The sequence below is a fragment of the Nuphar pumila genome, chromosome 1 (assembly GCF_984573655.1).
Source record: "Nuphar pumila chromosome 1, dmNupPumi1.hap1.1, whole genome shotgun sequence".
Lineage (NCBI taxonomy): Eukaryota > Viridiplantae > Streptophyta > Magnoliopsida > Nymphaeales > Nymphaeaceae > Nuphar > Nuphar pumila.
The window spans coordinates 71,397,709-71,410,065 of NC_143249.1; positions in this window are offsets into that span (position 1 = coordinate 71,397,709).

Consider the following 12,357-nt stretch of genomic DNA (forward strand, 5'->3'; position numbering starts at 1 on the left):
GAAGAGAGGAGCGTCCTCTCAACGCTCCTCCTCTGCTTGTAGCTACCTGAGAACAACAAAGGTCCTTTGCATGCAACCACATGAAAAAGCTGATGAACTTATGGTGTCTATGACCCCTTGTATTGTTGTCAATCAGGCGAACACTAAATAATATTGATTCTATATCATTATCGTCTAAGACATCTATCCATACATATAGATAGATAAATAGATATTGGCTATCTAATTTTGGAGAACAACTATACCAAATGATCATTGACTCTTTCATATATTATATTTTATGAGAGATCAAAGCTATAAATTCCTTATAGCAATTGTTCTTTAAAACTACTATAGATCTTTAAGTAGGGTGATCGGTATTATGATAGTATACTTTAACCATTTCAGAGGTCATCATTAACTGCCTGCACCAACCACACAACATATCATTCATTTAATGAAAATAGCATATGAGAAAAGATCATTCATATACACTCTGAAAACGAACTACCCACAATAAACCCTAACCTTAATTCAATGCTTGTACACAATCAACCCTAGCTCCAATACACCAACACAAAAACATTGAATATTAACTAAAGGACGAACAAACAAACAAACACAAATCATTTACAATACAAATAAATATATATCTATGAAAAAACACTAAGCATAATAAACCCTAAACGATAAATTTGATAAAAATATTAAATAAAATACAAGAAAACATAAAAAAAAAATCTGCAACAACAATAAAAAAAAATACACATGGGGTCATTAAATGCTCATATGTACCAAAAAAATAAAAAGTTTGGAATGAAATAAAATAATATGTATATATATATATATATATGTATATATATATATATATATATTGTTTGTTTGTATGGAACTCACATTTCAACCTAACTTGAGAAGTCGATGAGAAGAAAAATAAAACCTCATCGAAATACAGCAAAAAAAATATAGAAGAATCACACAGTATTTTGCAGAAAAGGGTTCTAGAGGGAAAATATTGAGGGTTCTAAAGGAAATAGGATTCAGGTTCTTTGCAAGAAAAAAATATATAAAAAAATGACTTTATATATGATTTAACAAACATGCGAATGTACGAAAATTCACATGCCAAAAATTTGTGTAGATAGTCACATATTTGCATATCTTCTTGAGGATCTGTTATTGAAAGGAGGTTCACACGGTATCTCGTGAATGTCTTACTATATATGCAAAGTTACATAGGTTTCAGTTTCAGGAGGTTCACAAATTTAGTATGCGAGTTTCGTGAGGTCTGCAAAAAAAAAGTGTGAACCTACATTTTAGTGAGAGTTTATGATACTAGGAGAGTGTATTGATATATAGTGCGAACCTCATGATGGTTGCTCGTGCAAACAGTAAAAAGGTCCTAAAGAAGTTGAGCATTTGTGAATTTGGACATAGGGCAGATTTCAAAAATTCTAGAAGATTTTGATAAATGTGTCATTTTTTTGTTGTACAGTACAATCATTTTTCGTTTATCATATCCAGAGCTTACCCATTTTTTAAATGTTTTGGGATTTTATACTTGACCCAAACCCATAGATTTCTCAAAATTGGGTCATTTCATGACTTGGTCCGGTTTGGGTTTACCCGACCAAGTTACACTCATAGATTTGATGACACCCTCTCTTTCTCTATATACTTAATTAATAATGTATTTATTTATAAAAGTTAGTTAAATTATAGATAACTTTTTTAATTGCCAAAATCAATGTTGGCAGTTATCATTGTTATTTGATGTCATGCTTTACTATATGTGTGCTTTTACACCAAGGGAGGGGGTGGGAGCAGCCAGTGCACGTCACCTTGTGTTGAGACGTTGCAAGTTCAAAAGCCAATGATATAGTTGTATAAGTGGTTCTGCCTAACCCCAGCTTGCCTTTAAAAAAAAAAAGTGTGCTTACACGTCATGTTTGATCAGCGTGTGACTTTATGCGTACAGGTGACCCGTCCGTAAGGACGAGCGTTTTTTAATATTTGTTAAGGACATATTTTTGGGTCTTGGTTAGTTGTCTGCTGATGATCGTGTTTGAGAAGTTGATGAATTGTGTACTCTTGCCTTATCCCCCATTGTAGGGCTCGCAGTACTGACTAATTTAGACATCAGATGATTCATACATCAAAGCTCCATGATGACGATGATAACTTTGGCATGCTAGATTGGTACACGCTTGTTTTTTTTTATATCGCATGGAGAACCATCATTATGATTTGGATGTCTCATATGGGTGGAGAGGTTTGAACCTAGACCGCCTGCCTACTACTTCAAACACCTTTGGGGCAGCCTTAAGTCAACTAATCTAGTCAAATGGGAAGAGCTCTAGTGGGCCTAAATTGACACATATTAATAAATGTAAAGTGAAAATAATGATTGCTTTAGAAAAACTTAGGTAAACTCTCAACCTTTTTCAACTTGAAAGCCCTAACTCAACTTACCTAGCCAGGTGTTCAGAGCCTTGTGGGCCTAAATTGGCACATGTTAATAAATGTAAAGTGAAAATAATGATAGCTTATGTGGAAGACTTAGGTATGGCCAGGCTTAAGCCTAAAACTCTGTATGTGTCTATAACTAGGGGTGGCAATTGGGGGTTGGTGGGGCGGGTTAACGGGTTGGTGGGTCAGAATACATCAACACGAACACGACTCGTTTATTAAACGGGTCGGATGTGGCAAACATGAACATGAACATGAACATGACCCATTTATTAAACGGGTAACCCAACACAATACGGTTAACCTGTTTAATAAACAGATCGGGTCCACACGACACGTTTACATGACACGCCAACCCATTTATTAAACGGGTCAACCCGATAACATAGACACGATAACCGACCCGAGTAACCCCAATAACCTGTCTAACCTGAATAACACAATTAGAAACACACAAAAAAATACATATTATACTATATGAAATTGTACTGCCAACATTAATATAAACCATCAACATAAAACTTCAATATATATATAAAGGGGGGGGGGGTTAGGAAGGAGTTAGGTAGGTGACTAAAGTATAAAGTTAGGAGTTAGGGTTAGATAAGTCTATATATATATATATATATATATATATATATATATATATATATATATATATATATATATATATATATATATATATATATATATATATATATATATATATGGGTTGTGGGTTGATGGGTTCGTGTAAAGGGGTCATGTTTGTGTTGTACAAGGCGAGATGTCTGAACCGAATCTCGTGACTGAGATTCACAAAGATAGAACTCATGTCACTAACAAAAGTGTCTTCTCAGAATGAGTGTCCAGCAAAGTGGAGCAAGCAGAGGGGGTTACTAGATTGGTAAGGGTGAATATGCAACAGGAAAGGCAGCAGACCCGGGACGAGCAGCCAAGCCAGCCACGCTACACCAGAATGTAATTTCTTGGAAAGACAGCCTTTCTCAGGAAAAATGTGGTTAGCTTTTTATAGACCGGATCAATATAATGGACCGAATCAATCAACCCACCCTGTTACAAAAACTCTTTGTTTTAGAAACCATTGCAATTAGCAGTTCATAGATCCAACCCGAACTTATTCTATGTAAATAAGGAATCGCCACCAAACAAAATAACGAATCAGAAAGAATTGGTTAGCCTGAATCCTTGGACAATGACAAGGTGCTGCCAAACTAGTAAATTTCATTCAATTCCTTCCAAATCTGTTTCGCTCCAACTCATTTCCATCTGTTCCTGTCAATTATCTTCTCCTAACAGATCCTAAAAGTAAATAGTTAAAAGAAATGAGAAACTTTAAGCTACTAAAAAATGTCGAAAATACTTAAAAATTTGAAAATGTTGGATACAGAGGAAACTGCAACTTCAATTACTTTTTCTGTGGCTAACTGGGCCTTCTGAGATAAGGAACTATTTCTATCTTACCATTTGTAGGTTATGCTCATTATTGCTTGGCCTTATATCCACGGAAATATAAGTTGACATGTTCGTGAATTAGCCTATTAAGACATAATTACAAATATCTGCCCTTTTCAATTTCTTGCAGCATGATCTTGTGAACTTTCAAAAACTTTAATCTACTGCAATCTCTTGAATAATTCAAAAAGTACCAGAACTTTGAATTTCTTGCAGACAATATCATGAAAGAGACATTATTTTTAAGATGTCACAAAATATATCGTACTTCTTTAAGAATGAAAAAAAAATCTATAAAAAGCTAACCACATTTTTCCTGAGAAAGGCTGTCTTTCCAAGAAATTACATTCTGCTCGTCCCGGGTCTGCTGCCTTTCCTGTTGCATATTCACCCTTACCAATCTAGTAACCCCCTCTGCTTGCTCCACTTTGCTGGACACTCATTCTGAGAAGACACTTTTGTTAGTGACATGAGTTCTATCTTTGTGAATCTCAGTCACGAGATTCGGTTCAGACATCTCGCCTAGTGCTATTGGCTTTTTATAGTCCTGCGTAGCAGTTCTATGCTCAAAGAAGAGAATTTTCTTTGCTCTATGCTTGTAGGCCCTACGCTAGGCTTTGTGCTAGGTGGTGCTCTTATGTATGCTTTGCTAAGAAGAGCATCCATTTTTATGCATCTTGTGGATCTTTGTTGGTACGCTTAAGAATTTTAATAGATATTATTAACCTATGACATTTGTTGTCATGCATTACAATGTCATATGGACAGGAAAAGATTCCAACATGGTTTCCAGATTTAATATCAGAAGTTACATTGTTATTAGTGACTTTTGTTGGTTATTCTTCAGTTTGAATATATTGTATAGCAAGTAACATCAAAGTCATTTTATGATGACTGGAGCCATAACACAGAGATGCATCTTATTAAATGGCAATTACTTCATAACCAAGTGGTTATGGGAGTAAAATTTATGTTTGATTTAACAAAGTAGAATGAACTTGGGTGCTACTAGAGATATAGGCATGCTCAGGCTCATCCAATTTTTTATGGAAGTTATTGCTGGCATTTTTACGTTGAATATTTGTTTGGCAATGTTCACTTACATTACTATGGTGTTGATGGGGCAATTTCTTCAATGCCATCGAGAGAGTATGTTATCTTATACAAAAATGTGTCATGCAGTTCAAGTTACTGTTTTTATTATTTCTTTGTGGTCAAACTGATGGATAGCCCTGATGTGATTTAAACTGAGATCCCTGGGTTGAGATAGTTCTCTCAATCCAGTTGTAATATTTCACCCTACTTAGCTCAAAAGGTAGTAAGAAATAGACTGTGTAATCATGATGCTAAACATTTTCTTGTTGGTTGTAGTCATCCATAGGAATTAGGAAATGTTAAATTTCTCTTTTCTAGTTATTTGAAAATACATTTTGTGAATGTAGAGAATTATGCTTTATGTTTATTTATTTTCTCATTTTTGCTTATGGATCCATTGCCAAGGTCTTGGCTTTTGAATTTGGCTGTTCTTTTTGGCGCCAGTACAGTAGTACTTGTGTACAGCTAAGGCAAGGGGAACAATGGCATTGGGGTTAATAATGGGTATTTGTCGAGCAATGAGAAGAAAGCGTAGCTCCTCTCTTGACATCCTCTCTTCTAAAAGAGGCCCTCGTGATTATTACAAGGGAAAAAATTGCAAGCCTACTGGTTTCCATACACGCAAAGGTGAAATCACTTTTGTGCAGGTGGATATGTTGTGATGGATGAAAAATTGTCCTTTCTAAAGAAATCACTTTTGTGCAGGTGGATATGTTGTGATGGATGAAAAATTGCCCCACTATGTTGTTCCTGATTTAATCAATTTCAAGGTTTGTGCATTTGTAACTTGTCTACAATATCATTACTTTTTTAGGTATGTTTTTAAATTAATATAGCAATGTCTATAAGCAATTCATCCTAGGGAACCTGGTAAGAAAAGTGAGTCATACTGTAATGGAATCAAGAGCACACAAGTACAAGGGCCACTAAGGGCAAAGAACACATGCCACTATAGGCAAATACAAAAAGCCACCAAGGGCAAAGCACATGAGCCACTAAGGGAAAGCACAAGAGCAAACAATATAAAAAATAAATTTTATTTATCTTACAGATACTTTAGAGAAGCATAAATCACAAGAGGGGTGTAACCCCTATATATACACAAAGGAGAGAAAAGAGAGACTCAACTAACCATTGGGCTAGTCCAACGGCTAGTTGAGCTAATAATTGGACCAGCCCAACGGCTAAAACAGGAAAGACAAAAATGCCCTTGATAGCTTTTTTGTCATGAAACAAAAATAAATAAAAACAAAAAAGAAAAAAGAAAAATGCATAATTTTCTAAAATATATTCTAAAAAGAAAGAATATATATATATATATTCATGAAGAATATATATTTAACACTCCCCCCTAAAAATGACGATGAGATGACCAAAAGTTTGCCAAGGAGAAAAGAAAAATGCAACGATGGTAATGCTTTGGTGAAGAAGTCAACGAGCTAGAACTCTGATGTCATATATGAAAGCTTTATGGTCCCTTTAAGAAATTCCTCTCGAACATAGTGACAATCCATCTCTATATGCTTTGTGAAAGTGAAATGTGTGATTGCTCGCAATGTAAATGACAATTTTGTTGTTGCAACACATTTTCGATGGTGTAGAGATAATGACGCCCATGTCTTTTAGCAGACTTCTTAGCCAAACAATCTTTGTGGTTGTAGTTGTCATTGCCTAAGTCTCTGCTTTGGTGGAAGAAAGTGACTTTTTGTTGCTTCTTATACCTCCAAGAGATGAGCAAATAGCCAAGAAAAATACAATAACATGTAGTAGAAATGCGATAATTAGGATTATCTCTCCAATCTGAATCAATATAAGCAATTAAATTTAGAGATGATGAAGAGGATAAGAAAAACCCTTTAGTTATGGTGTCCCTTCAAATATCTGACAATTCTCATAACAACCATGTGAACTGAGGTAAGTGCATGTTGAAACTGGCTCGCACTATGGACCACATGTGCTATGTCAGGTCAAGTGATCGATAGGTACTGGCTCGCATTATATACCACAAAATTTCTTTTCAAAAGAAAAAACATACATTTTAGAATAGTTTGGATGTCCAAGTCTTTTATGTCAAGTTTCAATAACCTTATTTTGGACATGGTTACAAAAAGATTTTGAAGGGAGAGACAATGAGTCCATAAAGTAAAGATCTTCCTTCCTATGGCCTTGCCCAATCCACTTCTCGGATCAGAGTTTCTGCACAAAGCAACTTTTAGATGAAAAAGATATTTCTTACCCATGGTTGGCAATTTGAGAATCTGAAAAAATGTTTAACTTTAGTTTAGGAACAACTCTAACTTTTGTAACAAGAAAATTTTGAACATTTTTTGAATCCAAAGTTCCTATACTCTCAATTTTCAAAATGGTTCCATCGGCAGTAGAAACACAAGACAAGTTTGAGTTTATGCATATATCAGATAAGGCATTCTCATGAGGGATCATATGAAAAGATGCTCTCAAATCTAGAATCCAAGAATACATATCGGGTGAAGATGAGGAGGCAATGACGGTACCCGATGTAGATGAGGTTGCTTTAAGAATTTGTTGAAGTGTCATGGATATTTGACCAAGTGTGTCTTTAAGATTGCCTCCACTTTTGCTTTCTTCTCCTTTCTTCTTGAAAGTAGATTCTTCAACGAAAGCAACCTTATACTTGAAGGTTTCATTCAACTTAGGACAAGCGGGTTTAATGCATGGTTGCTAGTTGAGGAAGCGGGAGCGGGAAGCGATACGGGAAGCGGGAGCGGGAAGCGAGGCACTTTCAAAATTTTAGGAAGCGGGGAAGTGTGGGACCACTTAGGAGCGATTCGGGAAGTGTCTCGGAAGCGACCTAGGAAGCATCTCGGAAGCGACATAGGAAGCGTCTCGGAAGCGAGGGGGAAGCGAAAAAAATAAAAATAAAAAATACAAAAAAAAATTGAAAAAACAGGGGAAGCGTGGGGAAGCGAGGGGGAAGCGCGCTTCCCATTAAAGGGAAGCGCGTCCCCCATTAAAGGGAAGCGCGCTTCCCAAAAAAGGCGGCCGCTTCCCCCCACGCTTCGGAAGCGCGACGTTCCGCGCTTTCGAAGCGCGCTTCCCCTTTTAGCTAGGCGCTTCCGGTAACCCTGGTTTAATGTGACCTGGCTCATTACAATGATTACAAATATTCATTTTTTTTGCACCACTATAGTTATTATTATTATTATTATAGTTGTTTTGCCTCTCAAAGTGTGGAGGCTTATAGGTCTTAACATTGTTGTCGGGTTTAGATACTATCAACACTTCATCACAACTTTTACTCATTCAAAGACGAGTTTCTTCTTGAACAATTTCGACAGTAGCATCTTTAAGAAGAAAAGGAGTAGATCTATGTAAGAGAGATCTAATTTGCTCAAATTCGGAATGAAGCCCATACAAGAATTGAAAAAATCTCTCTTGTTCCATTTGTTTTTGTTTAAGTTTCACATCTTCAATGGCAACTCAGGCTCCAAAAGTACTAGTTTATCCCATAGGAGATTTAAAGCACTATAAAAATGTTGGATACTTAAGTCCCCTTGCTTAGTAGTTCTAACCTATGTCACATGGGTGCGGGTGCTGCGCAATTTCAAAAATTTTGGACACGGGGACTCGGCTATATATATATATTTAAAAAAATATATAAATAAATAAATATATATATATATATATATATAAGACTCGATCAAAGTTGTGCCCATTAGGGGACAGGTGATGAGTTGTGAAGCCTGATTCATGGTTTTTTTCCTTACAGGAGGGTTTTTTTTCCTTAAATTCTGTAGCCCAGATTTTTTTTTTTTAAAAAATAAAAATAAAAATGGACCAAAATGACCCTGGGTGCGTTGACCCTGGGTCGGTTTGACCGAGTCCGAGCCGCACCCGTGTCCGTGCGTGTCGATGCGGGTGCGTCGACCTTGGAGCTGAGTTCGTGTGACATAGGTTCTAACTTTTTCTTGCAAAAAAATATGCTCTTGCAAGTTTTTTTTTGGAGGTATACATACCCTTCATAAAAATTCAAGCTTCATTGGCTTTTCAAAATTTAGCAATGTTTGCACATACCTTAAGCTCGACATTGTTCATGAACCATGCAAGAATTTTTGCATGGTTGCTCTCTCAATCTTAAACTTATGATGATCCTCAATGGCCTTGGCATAAGCATCTTCCTCTAAAGCCTTCTCTTAAGCTCCTTCAATTTTTGTGAGCTTGAGTTGGGGTTCGGGGATAGTGCCCATTACATACCCCCAAAGCTTCTTTCATTTGAGATTGTTTTCCATAGCGGATGGCAACATTATGTAGTTTTTTCTATTGAGCTTAAATGAGAGGTTGATTTTGGTCTTGATTATGTGAGAAAGAGAGGAAGAGGAAGAGAGTGAAATGGAGAGAAGGAGGGCATGATCTCTTAAAAAACTGTCTAGAACACAATCACTTGATGACAACTTTTCACAAATCGAAGAGCACTATGACTATGATACCATGTAATGAAATATGCGAAAGCACGAAACACTAGCCACTAAGGGCTTACAAGATCACAATCATACAAGTGCATATGCACAAGTCCACTATGAGACAATACAAAAGTCATAAGGCAAAAAATAAATACACAAGAACGTAAAAATATCAGCCTTTATTGATCAAATGCTTAACACAAGCATTGAAAGAACAAGTGGGGTTTAACCCCTATTTATACATAATACCACACATAAAGGGGAGGCCATTGGGAGCTCCAATGACTCTTTGGTCCAATGACCAAAGAGCCCCTAGTCTTTGGTTAAAAGACAAAAAGAAAAAAAAAAGTAAAAGAAAAAGGCTGTCCCTAGAGGACAAAGTTTATTACAAGGAGAAAAGACCAAAATACCCCTGGCTCAAAAAGAGAAATTATATATATATATATATATATATATATATAACAAAGATATGCCAAAGAAGGCCCAAGAATGAGTGCTAGGTATTTAGCGAATAATTCATATTACTGCTTTTACACACAGATCCTATATCTGCCTGTAACTCTTGCATTTGTTGAGTCTTGGTTTTTGCCTAGTGAGATACTCGAGCATTAATAAACTGTTATTTTTTAGCGAGATCTGACTTGGAACTGCATAAATTTTGGGTTTGATGTATATTTGGCAGTAGCATCAATGTTCTCACTATAAATTGCAATGTTAGGAGCGATTACATTATCATCTACAACACCTGAAAGAGATGGGATTTAATGTTATAGTGCATCACATCATCCTATATGAATAGTGGGTCACACTTTAATAGATTCTACAATAAACATAGTGTAGTAATTGGTTTGGCATTTGGTTATTTATCAAAGAAGAAGACATACTGAATCAAGCAACTACTAGCTATGCGTTGGTGTTTGGTTATTTATCAACATTACTGGCAACTAAAAAATTGATACCATTTTAAGATGTATTTTGAACTTGAGGTCTTCCAATTAAGGTCTCATGTTTGGCTGCCGTTGGACAAAGTACTAAATGCTGCAGTCTTGATATGTATATGGGTACCTGAGATATCCAAGTTAATGTCTAATCTTCCAAGTCATCCTAATCTCACTTTGGTGGACTCCATCTTCACTTGATAGCATAAGCCTGCAATTTTTGGCACTTTGGTCTACATTTTTCTGATGGTTGTTTGGGTGGGCACATGCTATTAATTTGCATACTTATGGTTGTTACATTTCTGTGCGACCTTTCAAGCTTGGTAATCTGTGATATTGACCAAAGCTCCTGTTTAGTGCTCCCATCAGTATCATTCTTCTACTGTGAACTGTCATTCATGTTTTCAATAAAGATGTGAACCTAATATTTGTGAACCTTGCCTTTTTGTGCAGCTGAAGCCCTATGTGGCACAGTGCTCCAGAGATGCAGCAAGCTCTGAAGCCACTGCTCCATCAAAGTAGATGCAACGCATGTACTGGCTAGCTAATTATCTAGGACACTTAGTTTTGATGCATCCACATGCGTTTGAATTATGTCCTTTTGTTGAACCATAGCAGCTGACTTTGATTTTAACCCTCTCTTTTATGTAAGATATTCATCATTTACTTGTCTTTTTGACAGATGGACCTTAGCACTTTCTCTTACTCCAACAGCTAAATGCAGTATATGTTTAAACGAACATAACATGCATGTATTTGTTTTTTTATATACAAGGATATAAAGATTCCTATTATTGAATGATTCATAGTTCATATCTAAAAAAAAAAATGGCTTTGTCAAAATCCAATGAAAAATAAATCCCAGGACTTGTAATGTTTCTTTAGTATAAGTTCTTTATTTTTGCAACCCAATCACTTTTTGGAATGAATTAGTTTTACTTATACACATCCAATTACACTGCAGTAACTAATGGAGAATAGTGAACTTCTTTACGATTTTTTGTCTTTCGATTGCAATCAATTCTCAATAAGCACGTCGCCTCTCTCACAACTCTTTCAGTTGAAATAACAAATAAGTAATAATAAGGCTCTGTTTGGGAGCCATTGTTGGGAGCGGTGTTGAAATTGGTGGATTTTGCAACAACATCCTCATGAGGACGTTTTTGAAGTCCATCCATTTATAATACCATCTCCCCTCCCAACACTGATTCCATCTCCGGCTCCCCTCCCAAAACGGTGACTCCAATCAATGGAGATGCTTGGGATTTGGTGAACCCTCCATCGCCACTCTCAACTACAACTCCCATACAGAGCTTAATTGGAGTCTGTTCCTACTTGGATCAACTCTATCTATACAGACTCCGTTTTTTTTTTTTTTTGAAATTGATCCTAGTAGAAACATATTGGTTTGGATGCAGTAGGCATTACTAAATCCAACCTAGTCAAATGTTGCATATTTGGGGCCTGACTCCGTTTCAGATTACAATTTAAGTAGCTAACTGGATATGCCCTTTACACGTAATTGGATTTCAAGTATCCATAGGATACTGATTGGGATGTGATACACTGAACTGAATCTGTATCTGATTATTGAACAAATGTCATTCGCTCTTATTAAATCCGACTAAATGGATTTGGATTCTGTTGGACATCTGACCTCTAATACAACCATTGAGGTCCCTAAATCCAAGACCATGTGCCCAAAATCAATAAATTATAGGCATGATAAAATGCTTCATATCTATTAGACCGCCACCAAGACATCCCCAATGATGTGCAGATCTGGGAGTACAATCTGTGGAACAATGAGATGGTAGGTGGTAAATCCACTATCAATCCAAGAGCTAGTGGACCCTTCCCATTTTTACTCGCCTTTTCTTTTTAAAAGCAGAGGCCTTCTAGATCACAGGGGCTCCACACATCTGGCTAGGGTAGGTCAGCTTAAGACATTTAAGTTGGATGTCAAGAGTTTGATACTCGGG